General features: G+C 42.6%; 1 protein-coding gene and 1 long non-coding RNA gene across 16 annotated transcripts in view; one reads left to right on the forward strand and one right to left on the reverse strand.

Moving 5' to 3' along the window:
* The window catches only part of PTPRT (protein tyrosine phosphatase receptor type T), a 1,093,164-nt gene that overhangs the window by 813,782 nt on the left and 264,831 nt on the right, over positions 1-14,551 (forward strand). The window lies entirely within an intron of this gene.
* LOC309645405 overlaps positions 1-14,551 on the reverse strand; it is a 925,297-nt gene that overhangs the window by 180,706 nt on the left and 730,040 nt on the right. The gene's annotated exons all lie outside the window — the stretch shown is intronic.

Raw genomic sequence — 14,551 nt, forward strand, 5'->3', positions numbered from 1 at the left:
CATGCTAGTGGCTACCGTTTGGATGTGCAGGTCTATAGGTAAGATAAACAGAAAAAGAAACAATGCGGCTGAGCTTATGTACTTGGTTGGAGGTTCGTATGAGAGTTCAGTGCGGAGGCATCCATCGTTAGCCTGGTGGGCTCAGGGGCCAGGAGGCCTTCCTGGAGGCAGTATTGCCTGAGACCTGCCAGAGGAGGGGGAGCTTGGCCCAGGAGGAAGCGACATGTGCAGGAGCTGAGGTAGAGGAGCTGCATGTTGTGTTCGGGAAACAGTGGGCCGGGGCACAGAGATGAGGAGAGAGGCAAAGAAGCGAGCAGAAGCTAGGTAAAGGTCTTCACTTGGGATTTGGACTTTGTCCTGAAGGGTGTGGGGAACATTGGCAGGCAGACGCCCAACTTTTTGTTCTCCTCTAAGCAGTCAAGCCCTTGTCTGTGCCATTCTCTCTGCCAAGCACGGCATCCTCCACCTCCCCAACATCCAGGTCAAATCTGCCGCATCCAGGACCACCTCCCATCCTGCAGCAGGATGCATCCGCTCTGCCTTGGGCTCCCACGCTGCCCTGTCCCCTCCCCTGCGGGAGACTTGCAGTTTCAGTCTCTACCAGCCTGTGACCTCTTTGGGGGCAGGAACTGGGGTCCCCCAGGCTCAGACCTGAGATCTCTCATGTTCTTCCTGCCACAGCTGACTTCCCAGTTGGATACACTGGAACAGCAGAAGCTCCTAGAATGAGATCCCCTTATGCAATTGACTTATCTGATGGCTTAGGGTCAGATTCTTAATTTCTCTGAACCTCAGGCTGCTTGTTGGTAAAATGGGAATACCCATGTCACAGATTGTTTTAAAGGTCAAAGAAGCTAAAATATGTAAAGTGTCATTGGTAGTTGTTCAGTTTGCTCCTGGCGTTGGCCAAGCTGTTGAGACAGGGGGTGGCTGCCTGCCTTGGGGGGCCCTGGCAAGATTATTCTCTGAGTCCCGCTGCAGCTGATGCCTGTGTGCTAGGTGCCCTTTACCACTGAGTAAGAGTCACTGCAAGATTGTGCTGGCGTGCATGTGACGTGTCAGGGCATGTGCACTTGTCTCCAAGGGTGTCACAAAATCCTCACAACGATTCTCAGAAATGGATTCTCAGCTTTGAGCACCTTTCAGAAACACCAAATCAAGCAGGCAGGGCTAGGAGGTCTCAACCACTGAAGGGCCAGCAAAGCAAGGACTAAGAGCAGTGCCCTCTGCTTGAGGGAGATGCCACTTGGTGTTGTGAAATCAAAGTGAACAGATCCAGAGCCCCTCGGGAAGGGGTGTGGAGACTCGCATGAGCTCCCTGAACTGAGACCTTATAAATACTGGCACCAGAGTGGGTACATGGAGTCAGAACCGAGCAGGAGAGGTGAGACCAGATCCTAGGAGATGAGTCATGTTTATCTGTTCACTCATTCATTTGTTTATCAATTCATTAACTAACTCAGTCAATAAATATCTACTTTGAATTTCAGCAAACCACCCCATGCCAGACACCGTGCTGAGCACTGGAGACCCAGAAATGAGCTAAACAGGCCCACACGCTGCTGACCTCCTAATGGCAGGTACAGCTCTGAACTAACAGTGCCACGGACGCTCATGACAGACTGTTAACAGCTGTAGCCCATTCTCATGGGGTCCATGTCACCTCCCCATCCCACCTCTGATTTCAGCTGTGGCTAAGCTGGATAGTTTCGTGCAAAGTTATAGGATCCCACCTCCAGCACCATCACCCACCCTTTTTCTTCTGCCTTTTGGCCCTAATTCTTTCTCCAAAGCCCCATGGATCTGGCTTAGTCTGAGCAAGCTGGTACAGCTCAGGAATGCAAATAATTTAGTGCTACAGGGGAACTCTCAGCCAATGTGGGATGAGAATCCAGGCATCAGAGCCTTGCCTCCCATCCTTTGGAAGGACCATTCTGAGGTGCATGCCACACGGTTCCTCACACATCCCCAGTAGGACGGAGCCCCGGGTTCCCACAATGGGAGCCTGCTCGACAGTGCACACTTTGTTGGTTTTTCTTCCTTCTGTGTCTCACTTTTTCCTATAAGGGGTGGATCAGCCCCAGATGGGGCGGTCAAGAGATAGCGTGAGAGAAACTGGAAGGAGGACAGTAGGACTGCAGTGGGGAGAAAATGCAAGAGAGGACGGCACGTGATGAGGTTGGATGTGAAAGAGCCAGGTAACCCGGGGCTGTTATTACCGTGGCAAGGACTTTTACACTAAGAGCAATGAGGCATCAGAGAAAGGATCATAAGCAAGTGAACAGTATGAGCCATCTTTTTTAAAAGGTCTTTCTGGCATCGGTGTGGAGAACAGATCAGAGAGGACAAGGGCGGTTCAGAAGGAATAGATGGGATCAGTTATAGTTGTCCCAATGAGAAATGAAGGTGATGGAGGTCCAGTAGTTGAGGAGGTAACAGGGGCGAGCCTTGGCGATGACTTCTCTGTGGGGCGGGGGGTGGGTATAAAGGACAGACATTGTCCAGGGTGGCTCCCAGGTTTCTAGATTGGTTAATGGGATGGATGATGGTGCCATTCTCTGAGCGAAGGAACACAGAGTGAGGGAAAGGTCTATGAGGATACTTTATCCAGGAGAGGCCAACGGTGGTAAAGGTGGTCTGGGAACTGAAAGGGAGAGTTACGAACCAACTGGGCACGGACAGGCTGGGACCAGATGCATGGTTTGGCGAGCCGTGGGGACCTCTGGGGGACCTTCTCCAAGGTCAGTTAGGACTTGTGGCTCGCTTTCCTGGGCTGCTTGAGACATAGTGCACAGAGGGTGCAGCTCTAGCTTGGAGGGCCAGGGGTATGTCACACTGAATACTAGGAGACAGTGTGACATGGCAGATGGCTTCTAAGGTCACTGCACGTTCTCTTCACTGCCTGATGAGAATCTATGATCCAGCTGAGTTTGACAGGTACAGCTAGTTAAGACTAGAAATTCTGAAATACAGAGTGATGAGCTACAGTACGAACTGGAGATCCAGCCAGCTTTTAAAGAAAGAAGAAAGTTTGTTGGGAAGTAAAGGAAACAATTGCCAGATTTCCTGCAGGATTCCTTTAATAACTGTGAAGCCCAGAGTGGGGTCACGTGAAGCAACCACAGGAGGGTTTTGCTGGTCCATGGAGCCGCAGTGAGCAAAACTGGCATCACGACCATCTGATTCTCAGATATCAGCATGTGATGGTGTCCTACCAAGGTAGGGGAAATGAAAATTCAGAGGACTTATTAACATGGGGCAGCCTGAGGAGTTCATGAGCCCCCATCCACGTTGGTAGAGATGAGAAACTGCAATTACATTTAGATGTTCTTTCTGTAAACATCACTCGTTTCACTTAGTTCCCCAGCTCTCGGGGCTGCCTCTGCCGGGGTCTGGAGATGAAGGGTACTATGATGTGGGGAGATGGGAAAGGGGCACTCCCCTATCAACTGTGAGATGTAGCTCTGCAAGTAATAGCACTTGTTGCCAAGTCTCACAGCCTGCTGGGATTTCATCACACCGGATTAGGAAAGAGGAGGAGCCACGTACAAGAAGAAGCAACCCGAAATAAGGAAAAATGGGATAAATGCTACTGCAGAGCTATACCCACTGGGGCTGTCCCACACTCTAAATGTGGCAGCTGATGGGACGTGTAACTCTGATTCAAGAGACTTGTAACTACTACCAGTGAAACTACCAAGGGGACTCCCAAGTGTGGCACAGAGCTGCACTCAGAAAGATCATCCAGGAAAACAAAAGGGAAGAAGGGTGAAACCCAAATAATTTAGTTGGGTTTGCATTCACTTCAGCACATCCTGACTGCATTGCAGGTCTTCTTTGTTGAGCCCCTCAAACAACCCAGCTTCCCAAGAATTGGCTCTGGTATTAAATGATGCTGGAACATGTTCCTTAGGCTCAAACCAAGGAGGAAAAAACAGGTATTTCAGGAGGAATATTTTAAATGGAGCAGGCGCTGTTGCTGAAACATGAAGAACGAAGGAGTGTTCTATTTTGGACCGTCTGCCATCTGGACAGATGGAGACAGAGACTGTTACTGGTGTGAGGGAAAGGAGAGTGTGGTCGTCATGTTCACCTCCTACCATAGGACTATTTAAGTTCCCAAAACCTGGAGTGCTGGAGAGGCATCAGAGCAGGGGGTTTAGATTTGGGAATCATTAACATCCAGGTGGTGTTTGAAGCATGGGAGGAGTGGATGAGCTTATCCAGGAAGAGGGTAGACTAACAAGACAGAGCTCGGTGAAACTCTGTCAACGAACCACACAGGAGATGGAGGAGGAGTGGCCAGAGAGGTAGAAGAAAAACCAGGGCAGAGTTAAAACATGAAAGCCAAAGGAAGAATAATTTAAAGAAAAGGAGAATGGTTGACATGTTGTGATTTGATTTTCTCTAAGAGCTCCAAGCAGCTCTTACAGTAGAAAAGAAGGAAGACACATAACTTAACCCAGGACTCGGGAAAAGGAAGATGATGATATCAACCAAAGTGCTTAAAAGTGGACCATATGGTCCAGGCTTGATTAAAAATGCCTGTGAAGGTAGATGTGCAAATAGTGGAGATACTGAGGGCCAGGCGACCTCAATGCTGTTGAAGAATCTGTGCCGAGGGTCCAAAGCTGGGAGAGGCTGGAAAGGCAAGATATTGATATTTAGATAATAAGATGATCGAAGCTTCAGTAATGGAATGCTGCTATGGGATAATATGGCTCTGGGTGTGACTGTGTTGGCAGAGATGGTAGATGGATGGTAATGGATTCAAGGTGAAGCCAAGTATTTTAAAGAACAAAGAGGCCAGGCTATGGATGGTAGGGCTGTCTAAGTAGATGTAGTTCTTATAATGCTAAACTTCCCACCGTGAGGAACTGGTGAGACCCTTCACAAGAGCACCAGTGACTCTGCGTGATGCTTCTCCTGGGTTTCACTTTTTCTCCCACTGGTTTTCTGCTGACCTTCACTTCTCACACTGTTCTGGGCCCTGTGACCGTTTGCATCACTGCTTTGCCTCAGATCTTGCACAGCTGATCACGGATGGCTCTCAGTTTCTCTATCTGCCATCATCCAAAGGTCAGACTTTCAAGTTGGCCTCCATCAAGTGCATTTCCCTAGCCCAGTCTCTTGATGTTCTTCTGAGCTAGTGCGTGGATCTGTGCCACGTTAGAATCCAAGGGGGTTTCCTCTCATCCAAAAAGCATTCTGCACGATGCTCGCTCCTGCTGCCTGCGGGTACTCAGACTTGCCTCCTTTCAGCAGCAGTGGGAGAGGGGATCCTGAAAGCCCTGGCTTTTTAATAGGAATAGAACTACTTAAAGGTTAGAGTCTCCACCATTAGGCAGAAGAAATTTGTACTTATCCCCTTTCACAGTACAACCCATCCTTTTCGTGCCTGGCCACAGCTGCTTGGGGTTTGCTGTTTAACTAGTGCATTTCCACTTGGGTGTAGGCTCACCAAGCATCTTATAAAGGTTATAAATGTATTAAGTAAATATTTATGGCCAGGGCAGCGGGGTTGCAGCGCCAGTAGCACAAGGAGGAGTCAAGGGCAAAACTTCAGACCTACACAGTCCGATCCTGTAGCCACAGCTATGTGAGGCTATTTAAATTTAAATTAGAATTAAACAAAATTAAAACTTCAGTTCATTAGTTGCACTATCCACATTTCAAGTCCTCAATAGGCAGATGTGGCTAGTGGTTACCATATTGAACAGCACTTCCATCATCACAGAAAATTCTATTTGACTGCATTGCTCTAGACTCTGGGAGGGCTGGTAGAAAGAGGTCAGGGCCCATATTTGGTTTCAAACAGGCTATTATATTAATGTAGGCATTTGAAGCCATAGGTAAAGGCCAGGAATCCTGTCATGAGAAATAAGAAATATAATGGGGGCTTCAAAGGCAGAAAATATAAGTCTCACCAAAAGCCAGAGGAGACCTTTGACTGGGCTGACTTGCTGCTGAGACCCCTGACCTACTGCACTGGATTTCCCAAATTCCATTGCGTCACCCTTGCCTGGGATAAAGTCTGGGAAATGGTCTAACCCCAGAGTTTTCAAACTTTATTGACTATCAGAATCACCAAGAGACCTAGTAAATATGGAGACCCCTGCCCATCCCTAGGGGTAATGAAATTGGTCCTGAGAATCTGCATTTTGAACAAGCTCCCAGATGACGATGGTCCTGCTGGTCTTGAACCACAACTTGAGTACCACCGGTTTAGCCTATAGGTAGACTCAGGTTTGGAGAAAAGAGACTGTAACAGGAAACCAAGTATTATCCTCTGTGGTGCCAGTTGTTTGTTCATTCTCATGATATGGGGAAGCAATTCTTTTACATTTTATTGTAGAGTTGCCCCTGTGGGTTTCACAGCTTTTGGAACTCTTATGTCTTTTTTGGTGTGTGTTTCAGCATGCACATCAACAGTTTTAGCTTGTAGGAGCTGAGCTAGGATTCCTGCCGGCTTATTTCTCTATCCCTGTTCACATGGGGGCTAAAAACATACCCCTGTTTTCTTATGGTGACGACAATGACTGGTGTCTGAAATACATGCTGTGTTGTTGCATGCTGATAGCATATCTGAATATATCACTTCTGTGCAGATTTTGGGGCTTAGGTAGAAGATGAATGCTGGGTGAGACTGAGAGTCAGTCTCTGAACAAATCTGTATTCTTTCATGGAAGGCTAAAGCAGCCTGGGAGAAACAAATCCATTTCCAACTTTCACTCTATAAAAAGTTCCGTATTTTCTTAGATCAGACAAAATATATTGAGTGCCAAAATGCTGCAGCAATATGGGCGCGTCACTCAGCTGGCTTGGGATCTGTATGCATTGTCCCCCCGGGCCAGTTTTGATTATGTTCTTTTTCCTTTTATTACAGTCAGCAAATCTGAATTTGCTATTGTGGGGAGAGCAGGAAGAAGAGAAAAAAAAATGAAGGTTTTTAACCTTCAGAAAACTCAGAGGTTCAGTCTGAATAAGCACAAAAACTTTTCCGTGTGCCTCTGAATTCCTTGAATTTGCAGAACTGCCCAGAATCCCAAGAGAACTACCTTCCACAGAGGATTCGGGCCCCACTTGGAGCTAAAAGGCAGAGCTGAAGTTAAGAGAGAGGATCAGAATTAGGGAAAGTGGGAATAGGAATCAGTGGGGAAAAAAAGGAATTTGGTCCCCATCCAGGCTAAGTTTCAGCCTATTGTTCAGTTTCTTCAATTCAAAGCCACCTGCTTCCCACGGCTCTCAGATAACGTCTCCCCTGCCAGGACACCCTTTTCCTGCTTAATTGAAGTTAGTTTCCAAGAATAGTTGTCCAAAGCAGTTCCCAATGGTGGGAATGTTTTGAAAGTCACAATAGGAGTTGAAGTTTTTGGTTGCAGATGTCTACACATGAGCCAGATGTTCAAAAGGCATCACGTGGTCTGCAACAGCCTTCACATTTCCAAAGCCAGGAGTTCTCTCAGTGGCCTCTGTGACTCACAAATGGCTCCTTTGAAACTGTCACCGTCTCTCCATTCGAGGACCTGTAATACCACCAGTGTGAAGGGAAACAATCACTTCCATTTAGGTTTAGAGCAATGTGTTTCCCAGGCTTAATTATACCACAGGTATATAAATTACAGAAACATGTTAATGCTCCCATGATTAAAATTATAGAGTGCCTAATTGAAAAAGCATAAACTGAATTGAAGAATTCCTAATTATAGTTTGCTTTGAGGTGTTAATTTCCTCCATAACGAATGCATAATTTCTTGGAACCTAAACAGGTAGCCTCTTGTGTCAGCACGTAGGCTGCAGACAGATGGGCTAGGGTTGTAATCTTTCAGTTCAGCAAGTTGACAAGGGAGGCTTAGTTCTGGGGGAGAGCATTGAAAGGGTGCTTGGGGAGGAGGTAGAACTGGTGAAGTTGGCAAACCAAGGTCTACCTAGTGGGCATCTGGACCAAGGAAAGATGAGGAGCCCTTGGAAAACTTTTTCCACCTGCTTTTCTCTTCCTTCTTCAAAGTCTCAACACTTATCCCAGTTAGTTTTTTGTGCCTGTAAGACAGTGGTTCTCAAAATTTGGTCCTGGACCAATGTTATTATCTGCATTTGTATTTTTGTTTGCATTTTTGTTAGAAATGCAAATACTCAGGCCCCTCCCCCTGACCTGCTGAATCAGGAACTCTGGGGATGGAGCCCATCTGGCTGTTTTAACAAGGCCCCCGGAAGATTCTGATACATGCCAGAGTTTGAGAAGCACAGTTCTGAGGAGTTGGGTCCCAGACAGCCAAAGTCACATCCAGCTGAGCTTTCTTGAGCTCCTTCTCTGGATCAGAACCTGTGATTGGTGACTTCCCAAGCATCATTTCATTTTATACTCCCAACATCACACTGAAGTAGACAAAAATGCTCCCCCTTTCTCAGGTGAGAAAACTGAGTTCCAGAGAAGTTGGCTTGCGCAGCTCATATCTTTGAGAGCTGTAGGCCTTGTCTGTAAGCTTTTATGGAGACTCAGATGCATTACATTGTCCCTTTTTTTCATTGTTGTTACATAGTTTTCATCAATATCTTTACTGATCAATGGGTTTTCTAAGCAGTGTAGAGCTGGAGGCTGAACTGCTGCTGAGAATGACTTCCAGGTGAGCCACGACTTTGCTAATGTTGAGTCTGATTGTAGGACGAGGAAGGGGGCTCCTAAGTATTTGTAGTAATTGCTATTAATGGCATAGATTGTTAGTATGCATTCTTTCTGAATAGTGATGTGAATTCTAAGTATAAAAGGCCACAGCTCAAAAAGATACTCCTTGATTTTTGGAAGGAACTCCCCCTGCATAGTGACCCAAGCAGCTGTGAGTCCCCTATTAGGGACTTTGGGGATCAGACGAAGTAAGACACACTCTATCTCCATCTCCTCTGTACAGGCATCTTGGCATCAGGGAGTGTGTGTGTGTGTGTGTGTGTGTGTGTGTGTGTGTGTGTGTGTGTGTGTGTGTGTATTTGCTTGTGGTAGGTTTTAGCCAATCCATACAATAAACAAGTTTATTGTTTCAGCCATCTGAAACAATAAACTTAATGTTTGAGGTTTATATCACTCCATCAGGTTTTTGTGCAATTCTTAGCCATTCCCATATGGTTGAAAATTTGGGTCATTTCCAGTTATTTGTTGTTATAAATAACCCAGCAATAAATATATTTATTCATGCTTTTCTTTTGGTATTGTATCTTTAGATAGGAAAAAATCCCCACGAGTGGAATTACTGAAATGAGTAAAATGGAACTAAAATACATTGAGTGCCTACACTTATATGTCAGGCACTGACAGCCAATTCATATATATTAACCTTTTTCATTCTTTAACTAAAAAACCTCAAAGTAACAAGCGCACATAGTTGGGAAATGAAATAGTCAAACCCTTCTCTGCTCCACATTTTTCAACCCCCTAGTCCTGTGCCCCAGAGGCAACTGCATTTTAATTCTTTGCCATTTCTTCTGGGAATTGGCAATGTCACTACATAATGTGCTATTTTAAAGTTACTGATTACAGACGTTATCTATTTACTTCCCGCTCTTATAAATGAAAATTTGTCTGTCTTGAATCATCCAGCTTGCCCATGTAGTTATACCACTAGTTTTAGTTAAATAAATACACAATAGCTAATTTTATAATTTGACAAAAGCAGGCTACTTCAGTGTCAAGTGATATACTATTTTTATTGTAGTATTGTATGATTAACTTAAAGCTCACTATGTACTAGAGACTATTTTAAGTCCTTTATCTATATTAACTCAGTTAATTCTCATCAAAACTCTATGAGGTAACAACAAATTGTATCCCTGTTTTAAGATGGGGAATTGAAGTACTGAAAGGTTAAGTAACTTCCCAAGATCATGCAGCTAGTAAGTTGCTAATCTGGGATTTGAACATGACAGTTTGGCTTTAAAGCCTGACTCTTAACCACTATGCTATACTTCCTCTCATTATTCTTCCTATTTTGTGCAGTGTGTTTTTTAACATTCATCATAGAATGTACAAGTATTCTATTTTATGCAGGCACTACCTTTATTATACTATTAATACATTTTTCTTCCAACAGAGCTCTACCATTTCAGATTTACTATTAAATACTCTTTTTTTCTTTGATTTTCTTGGTGCTTTTTGGTCATTTTGTTCTATTTTCTGGAAAAATAACCATCCTTGTCTAGCATTTGTTTAAAACTTCAGCAACCATGGCTTTTCCTTTTAAGAGCTATTTACTGTTGTCTGATTTTATTTTTCTCGTAGTGTCACTTCTTGTTTTTGGAAGCAGTCATTTCTCTTCTGAGGATAATGTTTTGATTTGGAGAGTGATAAAGGTTTTGCTGACTCCTATATTATCTCTATTTCCTCTGGAGTCATTTTTTCCCCATTTGCATTGACTACTGTCTTTCATGTTGGGGCATTTCTCACCGAACTGGTGAGCTTTGGTAGTCAGTGTTTAAAAGTAAGGTGTTGTAAAAGTTGACCAGAAGTGCTGTTTTGGGGGGGTGAAGGCATTCAAACTCTCCAGAGATGAAACCTCCTATCTCCTGCCTGAGGGGTAGGGGGTAGATATGTAGAGGCCCATGTTCCAGGGTTTGATGGTTTCAGGTATAGACTTTTGATCAACACCCCTATTTTCAGCCCCTCATTTCACTTTCACGTCCTCCACATTTTATTGCCACAAGACCAAAGTCTCACTTGAGATCCATTGGGCAAATCAACTCCATTTTTATTCACATCTCTTTATGATTTGACTTTCTTTATCCTGCCGCAACAGATAGCACTCTTCTGACCATTTTCAGTCTTCCAGAATTTTGTTGAACCCTCTCATCCACTAATGGCCCCTCTCCTGTTCTTTCTTTCCTTGCAGATTTATATGCTTTTTCATCTTTTACCATCATGTTAGTGGGGGGTCTCAGGAGAGAGAGGAGGTAAATGGAGTGCATTAAATTTTCCACTTTTAACTAGAAGTTTACTTACATTGTTATCTAATCCAGTTCTCACAATAATCATTTATGGGACATTATTATTGTCTTCAGATTTCCAATATCATTTAAATATTTAAAGGAAGGTCATACAACTAGTAAGATTCAGAGCCAAAATTCAAATTTGATGCAGATTTTTAGAATCTATGCTCTTTCTACTTCCAGGTCATAAAGGTGTTTATGAGTCTTGAAAGCCTTTGCCAAATTATTTCCCCAATTTGATGAATCAGTTTACAGTGCTGCTGGAATTATATAATCCTACCTGTTCTACCATAACTTCACTGAGATGGCATTTTTTTTTAAATTAATTAATTAATTTATTTATTTTTGGCTGTGTTGGGTCTTCGTTTCTATGCCAGGGCGTTCTCTAGTTGCGGCGAGCGGGGGCCACTCTTCATCGCGGTGCGCGGACCTCTCACTATCGCGGCCTCTCTTGTTGCGGAGCACAGGCTCCAGACGCGCAGGCTCAGTAATTGTGGCTCACGGGCCCAGTTGCTCCGCGGCATGTGGGATCTTCCCAGACCAGGGCTCGAACCCGTGTCCCCTGTATTGGCAGGAGGATTCTCAACCACTGCACCACCAGGGAAGCCCCGAGATGGCATATTATAATTTACATTTACTTTGATAGTTTAATGGGTTTTAAATGGGAACATATTATCATTTTGATCTGAATTCCTCGGTGTACTGGCAAAGCAGAATTTTTTCCCTATGTTTTATACTGTTGACGTTTCTTTTTTGTGAGTTATCTTTTTAACATTCTTTAACCATTTACCTATAGCAGTGACGGTGGTTCTTGACCAGAGTTAATTTGCCCCCAGAGGCAATGTCTGGAGTTAACTTTGGTTGTTACAACTTGGGACTAGGGGCTGCTACTGGCATCTAGTTAGTGAATAGAGAGAGACCAGGGGTCCTGCTAAACATCCAACAGTGTACAGGACAGCCCCCTACAACTAAGATCATCCAGCTAAAATTCTAATAGTGCCGAGAGTGAGAAACCCTTGAGGATCTTGATAGCGCTTCTGTTTTTTTTTTTTTTCAATGTATGATTAGATCAGAGATGCTCAATCTTTTTGGCCCCAAGACCCCTTTACATTGTTAAAAAATAATGAAGTCCCAAAGAGCTTTTGTTCTTGTGGCTTTTGTCTAACAATATCAATATGCTCTATTAGAAATTAAAGCTACATTTTAAACATATTTTTAAAAAATAATAGTAAACTCATTACATATTAATATAAACAATGTATATTTTTTAAAACAATCAAATTAGGGAGAAGAGGTGCACTGTTCACATTTTTGCAAATATTTTTAATATTTTTAAGACCGACTTGTAGAAGATAACTGGATTTAATATTTTTGAGACTGGCTTGTAGAAGATAACTGGATTCTCATATCAGTTATGTATCAATTTATGTTGCCCATTGAATGGATATTTTATCCTTTATCCTTGATATTTTGTCCTTATTTTGTAACATTATGCATTGGTTATTTGAAAAAATTCACTGAACCATAAAAATCATCCAAATGTTGACACATTTCCTTATACAACATCAAAGTATTATATTTGCTAATATCACCACCAAATCTCATCAGTAAAGTTTTCAAGTATTGGGAACCTAAGTTCACAGTGACAGACAACAAGTTTTCCAAATTATAATTGTCACCTGAAGCTCAGTTATGAACAAATACCATCAGTGTCCCTTAAAGTGACAGATAAAATTCATTTATTTTGGAGGTGTTTATCAAATATCCAAATGTGAATAACCACAATTTGTTATTCTTTCAAGAAAAAAAAAATGGTGCTTCATTAAAAATGTGACTAGTTTAGCATGTAACTCAAACAATCACAGAAATGTTTTTCCTTAAGAAACCATAGTACTTCAGTAAGCAGAAGACATGATTTAGGCTTACTTCCTATTGTGTCACATGAATATTAAAAAGCTGTATACTCAACGGTTGAAATGAACACTTTTTACTGCTTCATCCAGGACATTCTTAAGCAAAACTGGCATTTTTGGTTTTTCATAGCAAATTTTTATGTGGTGGTGACAAATACAATGACAAGTACAGTTGGGTACCACTGCTGGTAAAACCAGCAGTTTTACTCACTATTGCCTTTGCATTCAGTGCAAATATCAACAGAGTGGAAGAGGCAAATAAAGTTGTAGTATACTATTAAAATCATTTTGACATTGCAGAACCACTGAAAGGGTCATAGGACTTAAGCTTTTGTTCATTTGGGTTTTGTCTATCATTATCAATATGCTCTATTAGAAATTAAAGGTACATTTTAAACATACAATAATTTAAAAAAATAATAGTAAAGGCATTCACAGACCACACTTTGAGAACTGCTATATTAGATTGATTATATTGTATCCAAGGGTCTCTTTGCCTCACATCACAAATTCAGGGCAAGGCTTCCACAGGAGGGTCTCTGAAACGTGTTGTATATAAGAACATCCAGTGAGCTTGTGCACAGTTCATATTTCCAAGCCCTACATCGAGAAATTCTTAGTAGGGCTCTGGAATTCACAGGCGATGCTGTTGTTAGATGGAGACCTGGCACCTACAGTTCTCCACACATAGGTGATTTGTATTCCTGCAGATAACCTCATCAGTGGGTTACATTTTCCCATAGGAAAAATCCTCTAATTGGTGTTACTATTCTTCTATAGCATTTATTTGCCCCATCTAGCACTAATATGCCAGTTATTATGATTAGTTTAATGGTTAATTAATAATCATTCCATTTAGATTTTTAGAGCTTAGAACGTCTTTTTGAGGACAATTGATTTCAGATGGTCTTATAAAAAAGTGCTCAGAGGGAGGAGATATGGGGATATATATATATGTATAGCTGATTCACTTTGTTATAAAGCAGAAATTAGCACACCATTGTAAAGCAATTATACCCCAATAAAGACGTTAAAATAAATAAATAAATAAAATAGGGAAAAAAAAATGCTCAGAGGATTTTCGCCACTTTCCTTTCCTTAAGCAAATGTCTTTGTTGCAAGTAGAGAATCCAAGGCACCCTATTGATTACTGTTTTAAAAACAGCCGCTGTAGCAGCTTCCTCTGTAAAAGCATCATTATGGGTTTTAATCGTGAAGTTTGGAGACTGACTCCCTATCAGAGCTAGCCTTGTTCAACTTTATTTTTTTTTCTTTGCTCCTTTCACAACATAAAATGACTTTAGAAAACAACAATGACATTTCAACTGAGAACTTGGCAGGAGGGTAAAGGGGTTGCTTCCCAGGACATCTGAGGAAGAAGGCAGTATTGGGAGACCTGGGGTGAGGAAAACAGCCTGGCTTTCCACTGGGGGACATAAAAAGCTTCAGAATGTTTATTAAAAAACAAAACAAAATAAAAAAGGAAGATTTTCAGTTCCCCAAAGTGGTTTGGTTTTTTTTTTTCACTTTATGGCTTTTCAAAATTTAATATGTAAATGTATTAATCTGAAATCTTTTAAAATGAAGATTCTGATTCAGTAGATCTGGCATGGGGCCTGAGATTCTGTGTTTCCAGCACATTCCTAGGTGATGAGGATGCCGTTGGT

This window comes from Balaenoptera physalus, assembly GCF_965194825.1.
Source record: "Balaenoptera physalus genome assembly, chromosome: 16".
In the NCBI taxonomy this organism is placed as follows: Eukaryota; Metazoa; Chordata; class Mammalia; order Artiodactyla; family Balaenopteridae; genus Balaenoptera; species Balaenoptera physalus.